Source organism: Trachurus trachurus, assembly GCF_905171665.1.
Source record: "Trachurus trachurus genome assembly, chromosome: 17".
NCBI classification, from domain to species: Eukaryota; Metazoa; Chordata; class Actinopteri; order Carangiformes; family Carangidae; genus Trachurus; species Trachurus trachurus.
Genome location: NC_139900.1, coordinates 31354881 through 31361496, shown reverse-complemented (window position 1 = coordinate 31361496; position 6616 = coordinate 31354881). Strand labels below are relative to the sequence as shown.

The 6616-nt window shown below is 39.1% G+C and overlaps 1 protein-coding gene across 1 annotated transcript in view; it reads left to right on the top strand.

Moving 5' to 3' along the window:
* Nucleotides 1–767: 767 nt before the first annotated feature.
* Nucleotides 768–6616, top strand: part of adgrl2b.1 (adhesion G protein-coupled receptor L2b, tandem duplicate 1) — a gene marked incomplete at its 3' end in the record, with an annotated part of 126447 nt that continues 120598 nt past the window's right edge. The window contains exons 1-2 of the mRNA XM_083991109.1: nucleotides 768–891; nucleotides 6222–6270. The remainder of the gene's footprint in view (nucleotides 892–6221; nucleotides 6271–6616) is intronic.

Genomic DNA, 6616 nt, shown 5'->3' with positions numbered 1-6616 from the left:
TTATATCTACAGCTTGGGTCTCAGACCAATGTCGATTTTTAGCCAATATGTTGTGGTGTTTACATATTCTCATGAATGCACATTCTATAAAACAGGAATTACATGTTTTGTTTCAATTCACCTCCTCCAGCAGGGGTCTGCTAGAAATCCAGCTGACCTGGGGCGCTATTGGGCTGCCCCAGCAAGACACATAGGCTGAGTAGAAGTGGGGTCGCTGCAGACTGGCCTTTAGCTCTTTTTCATTGAATAAGGACTCCCACTGGTCTGCTCATGGCTTTGAAAATATGCTCCTTTATGTGCCTGTACCCCCCTCATACTACCACAGTACAATACTAATAATAATGACACTGAATGAAAATCGCCACACTGGGCCAATTTACAAACACAGAAAGGAATTGAGATGCTCCTCAGCGCCTCAGTGTGAGTTTGGTTATTGAGTTGCAAGAGATGAGGCCAACTGCTGATGCTTTATTATCCCGAGAAAAGAATTTCTCAAGGCAATGCTTGTCAGTTCACAATAAAAGCATGATGCCACCCACACAAATACAAAACTAATATTATCACAGCTTACCCAGACTTATTTGTCTGCAATGTTATTTAAGGGATGAACAGGGAAGCATTTAATGTATTGTATTGAATGTATTGGCTCTGAATCCACCTGTGTCATGTATAGCAGAGAGAAATTCAATCATTGGCTCTTCTCCACTAGGAACACCTGGTGAGGGGACAAGCATCACGCTGAGGGCCTAGGCAGACCCCCGCCAGCATGAAGCTGCAAATCAAAGGATCAGAGGTGTTTCATCTCTTTGCTGGAGTCTCAGTTTTTCATCCGGGGTTAAGACTGAAAGGATGACACTTCAACTTATGGCTCCTCGCATCTACAGCCACGAGGTAGGGAGCATCAGACATTAGAAGCCCATGACTCTGATTACTACAAAACACTTGTTTTTGCACTTTGTTCACAGCGGGGTTACTCATATTCTCACCAGGAGTGATTCTGCAACTGTCGGGCAGGGAGCTGCCTGGGTGCTGACAGCGAATGTAAATAGTGTTGGCATGATAGGAAATACTGAATAGAATTGACTGCTAATTGAAGGCTTTCATCTAACATGGCAGACTGTGTGAATACAGATTATCATCAGTTGGAAGCAGGGGTGCTGGTAGAATACCAATTTCTCTCGCCAGGCGATTTTTACCGTTTATTTGGAATCTTTCAGCCATGATGTTGGATGACTCAGCTAGCAGACAAAATTACATTACAAAATATAGGTTTTCCCGTCTAACACATGAAGTAGACATCCACGTGGTATGTAGCTGTCACACATACTTGAACTTATGAACGTCATCACTGACAGCTGCTGCCTGATGCTTTATCAGGAAACAAACACAATTCACAGGGAAGCACAAAGCTTTGTTTTCCATTCGTTCTGCTCTTTTATTGTGTGTTATCAAAGTCCTGGAAAATCAATCTTCTCGGTCCGCGTCATACTGTGAGAAATGGGAGTCCAACGTGAACACACAACTTTCTGCTAAAGTTTCGGTTTCTCTGCACGTGGTCTTATAATCCTTTAAATAATTATTTCAAGCAAAACTGCCAAACAATTGTTGGTTCCAGATTCTCTGATGTAAAGTTTTGTTGCTTTTGCTTGTCTTACATCAGAGTGAAGTGATATTCTGTGGGTAATGGACTGGATAAAATAAAAAACTTTTTTGAGGTAAAAAGGTGGTCACCAAATGTATTAAGACCAAACGATTGAGCGATTAATTGTGAAATTATTTGGAAGAAAAAAAGAATCATTAGTTGCAACCCTAATCAGAGTTTAGGCAAGTCTAACATCGTTACCCAGCTACCTAGAGACTGGATGCATAAGACCATGCAAGTTAACAAACAGAAACAGAAGTTCCTTAATCCACCTATTGTTTTGAAAATGATAATAACTGCAATGATATGTCAATTAATCAATTTGTTGATAGTACATTAACTAGCAACTATTTTGATAATTGCGTAATTAATTATTAATTAATTAATTAATTAATTATTAATTTCTCAAGCAACTGTCAGCTTCTTACAGCTTCCTATACAGGACATAATAATAATAATAATAATAATAATAATAATAATAATAATAATAATAATAATATGATGATGATGATGATAATGATTATGATGTGATACTTGTATATCTTAAGGTTTTGGCCGAATTATTCACTTAGATTAATTGCCAATCAAATTGATTGACTAATGGTTTAAGATGTAAAACAAAGTAAAGTACACTATATAAGAAAAAACTAAGACTAGACATACACAACTAAAATAGGATGATATGTCATGCTCTTCAGTTAACCAAGTGATTTCAAGTGTTAAATTAAATCAGTAGTGCTTCAGGATGTTTGTCCTCAAACTCGAACTGTGATTTTTATCCAGGCATCAATATTTAATCCCACAGAGAAATATCGAAGATATGAAGCCAGGTTTTCTTGGTCTTGAATGCTGCAGTGAGAGTAAGTGCTGCCCGGAAGCTCTAAATCAATTAGTATGTTTTGTTATGTATTCAATATTTATTTGAGATCTGTGTGAATTATTTAGACTCACTCAAACTTTATTCCGTGTGATTTCTTCAACCACTTTGGTTTGTGAAGTCCAAACAAATCTCAACAACATATCCACAGCTTGACGTGTTTTTCTGCTCCGGATGAAACTCATAGGGAAATGACTCTCGAGTGACATGAGAGTAGTAGAGAGGAGTTAAAGAAGAATAAAAGCTGTCAAATCTAACGGCAATCGCTGTGCAGCATTTTTTATGACTGCATCTCTCGTCTGTCCACTGTCAGTCAGCACAGCTTGTGGACGCTTCTGTTAGAGTTCAAAAGGGAATCAGCAGGGGGCAATGTTCTCACATCAAAGAATCCCAGACATGCAGCATTAAGGCACTACACTTGAGTCAAGGACAGATAAGCTCAGAACCTCTCGATTGGCCCAAACCAATGGCAGCAATGCAAATATTATTCATATCCTGCACGGAGGTCATCATTGATCATTTTCCTTGCTCTAATATCCACTGCGGTATCTTGTGCGGAGGTCCTGTAATCATGAAGGGCTTGTACACCTAAATATTTTACATTGTGCTAGACTCAACATTAGCTGCATACATACACAGTCAACTGTGTTTAGGGAGCAAAATGCATTTGAGATCATGTAATCATGAATAAGTAACACAAGAATTGTACGTTCGCCATTGTGAGTAGCCTGGAAATATCTTCAGTGTAAAAGGTGTAAGAGGATGGAGAGAGCGGGGATGACAATTTGATGACTGTTTGCTGCTTTTATTGTAACTCCCTCTGTGTAGACGTGTCAGTTGAATGTAGAAGAAAACGTATTGGACAGGGACATCACAATTGAGCAATTAATTCTCTGTCTTCTGCCAGAAATCACACTGTGGCGACACAGAACTGTATACGCTGCCACTGCAGAGATACAGCAAAGGTTTGATATAATCTGAAATGGATAAAAGGGAATAGATTAATATATTAAGCAAATGAAAGCGGTGAGAGAGGAGGAAGGAGGGGGTCAGACAGGGAGAACGTTCTTTGACTGAATTTTGGGGAAAGCTAATCAAACGTGCAGTAAATTCAAGAACCGTCAGAATTTATTGTTTAACGTAATCGTTCGTCAAGATGTTTATGGGAATCAACACGGAGGCTTATACAACAAAGCTCTGTGCTATCAATAAAAACATCTGCATCTGATAGGTCTCCCATATTGTGTAACAACTGGGTGTAAAGTAGAAAATATCAGACATTTTAAATTCAATGAGATTCAAGGATTGGTTTCACAGACAGACAGCCAAAGTTCTCTTTTTCAGTGTATTAGACCAGGATTAGGTTAATCCATGTCTGTGAAATAGGCCCTTCATTTTCCTGGTAATGTCTTCAGTGCACTAGGTGTCTTCCTCCTCCTCAGTTTTTCTCTTATTTGCAGTGGAGAAAGAGGAGGAAAAAGGTACAACTCCAATTCACATAATGAAATTTCCCCCCCTTTTTTTCTTATAATTTGTTTCAAGTGAGTTTACTGATTTGCAGCATCGTCAAGAGAGCGCAAAGGGAGAATAAAGGAAAACAGAAGAGGGAATGAACCAGGCTAACAGATGAAGGGGAAGAACAGAGAGACACAGCTGACACGTAGAGGAAATCAGAAAATGGAGGCAAGAGTGGGTGCGAAGCATCTGGAGGAGGGGAAAAAATGCCTTAGAGTTTTGCAGATTTGATTAAATACTGTTTATGTGAGTAATTAAAGCATGACAGTGAGGGAGCTGACTTTATTGATGGCGGCGTTGTCTGGAGTGCAAAGAGGACGAGAACAGTGCTAATTTTTGATCAGGTGGAACAGGATTTCGCACCTGTTTTCCACGAGACGCTCCTCGGAGTGCATGTTGGGGGTAAATAGCGGTAAACAGAAATACTGCTCTGGCCTAGATTTCTCTCACACAGCGGCTATTTTATTAAGTACATCCAGCCCGCAGCAGACCAGACTCCCTTTACTGCAGCTCATCTGTGACAAAGGCTGATGGGGTTTTGGGTGCTGTGAATTGTAGCCTTGCTGTTCTTATCAGCAACAGTGCGTTTGTTCTTGGTGTAGTTTTATTAAATTTGCCAGACATGTGATGGTTGTATCAGTTTTCATATTTCTGCTCATATCATCTTGCTCATTTAACTCTCATCTCTGTTCCCCCCTTAAAATAAACTGTTAAAGGCTTACATCTGTCTGTTACACACTGAATGGTTTAACAAAAAAAAAAAGGAACATCTCTAAGGCAAATACAGAGGGAGTTATTTTTTTCCTCAAAGACAGGGAGTGTAATGTGACATCCTATCCCACACACTGTAATTTGTAAGTTGTATTGGCAGTTGCATGAACTGGATTTTGTGTTTGAGTGTGCGTTGTGTATGTGGCTACAGTATTTTTGAGTGGAGATGTTTATGTGACTGTTTCAGTTGCAGCAGATGTTTTCAGGTCTTTTACTCTCGTAAAAACAACAACAATAACGAGAAACTAAAACGTCCAACTCACAGTAAAAAAAAAAACCCGGCATTCAGAATTTTACTCATGCACAGAGGTATCAGTTGAAAAATGCCCAAAAGTACCATAAATATGAGTACCCATCCTGCTGGATTGTAAGCGTCATTCTAAAGATGAGGTTAATTTAAAGTTTACTTTATATACCCATAGGTGTCTTAATCTATATAATACATTATAAACTATCTGTTAAATTATATTTTTTATCTCTTGAAACCTGTAACAAAAAACTGAACAATATTTCCTTCATACATTTATGTCAGTACTGTAGATGCAGAGTTGCAGTACATAGAGACTAAACATAAATACTGTACTTGCTACTTCTCGCCACCAGACTATTGTAGAGATTAGAGAAACATTCTTCTATTGAGTGAGATATTTTTTGTGCACACAACACCTGCAGGTTACTTCTGACTTCTTATATAATTTATCAAAACTGTGTCAAAGTTTAACAAGCATCAAAGCTACAATTGGAAAGAAGTATTAACTGCCTTGTAATGTCAGCAACACTTAATTTTCCCCTCTAAAGTCTAATTATCCTTAGATAACTTGAATAATTCTACTAACAAAAACACAAAATCTCAACACCAAAGATATTATTCATAATATATGAATTCTGGCTGTTAAATTGTCCGAATCATTCACAAAGACTTAACACATGTGGGGTTTGAACTGACAAGAACATCTGCTTGGTGTTAATGCAGTCTGCACCTGATTGGAGAAATGGAGAGTTACAACTGCACTGCGAGCTAATGGTCTAATCACATCCATACACATGGTCATGGAATGATTTGAGCCTTATTGCTGCATTTTAGCACTGGTTGTAATTTTTTATTTTTTTTTGCCGTAGTGAGAGAGAAATTAGGTCAGTCCACATTTCTTCCTGTGTAAATAAACATGAGGTGGCAAAAAATAGTTTTTTTTTTTTTTTGAGTTACACAAACTGACACAGCTGTATCTGGGAAAGAAAAAAAAAAGAAATCACACTGGCATTTTTAAGCTTGTCTCCAACATCATGCGGTTCCTGTATCTGAATGCCGTGCTGTGCTATTATTTGCTTGTTTTGCGTTTCCCCCTTGTTCACTTGCTGGATCCCTGCTCACCTCCTTCGATCTCCGCCATTAATGAGCTGCTTTTTTCTCCTCAGAACTGGAGGCTTGTGGATTGTCCAGTACGTGAAAAGTGAAGGGTGTGGGGTAAGTGTGTGTGTGTGTGTGGAGGGGGTGGGGGTGGGGGTGGGGGGTGGTATCTGTTCATGAGATACTGGAACCATCATGCCCGGCAAGGACAATCACAGCAGCACCCTCAGTGTCGCTTAATTCTGTAAAGCCTTGTCCGCCTGCTTTGTACTGCAAACCACGGCCATGTGCCTCTGATTCACTGTGTGTAGACTCACTTTCATGAATGTTGCACTGTGTCTAATGATACTCTCATAACAGTTATTGCAAGCAACCAAGATGTACCCCAGTTATAAATCGCTAAACTATTGTTTTTTTTGTTTTTTGTGGCAATAATGCCTGGGAAACCAGATGAGAATTTACA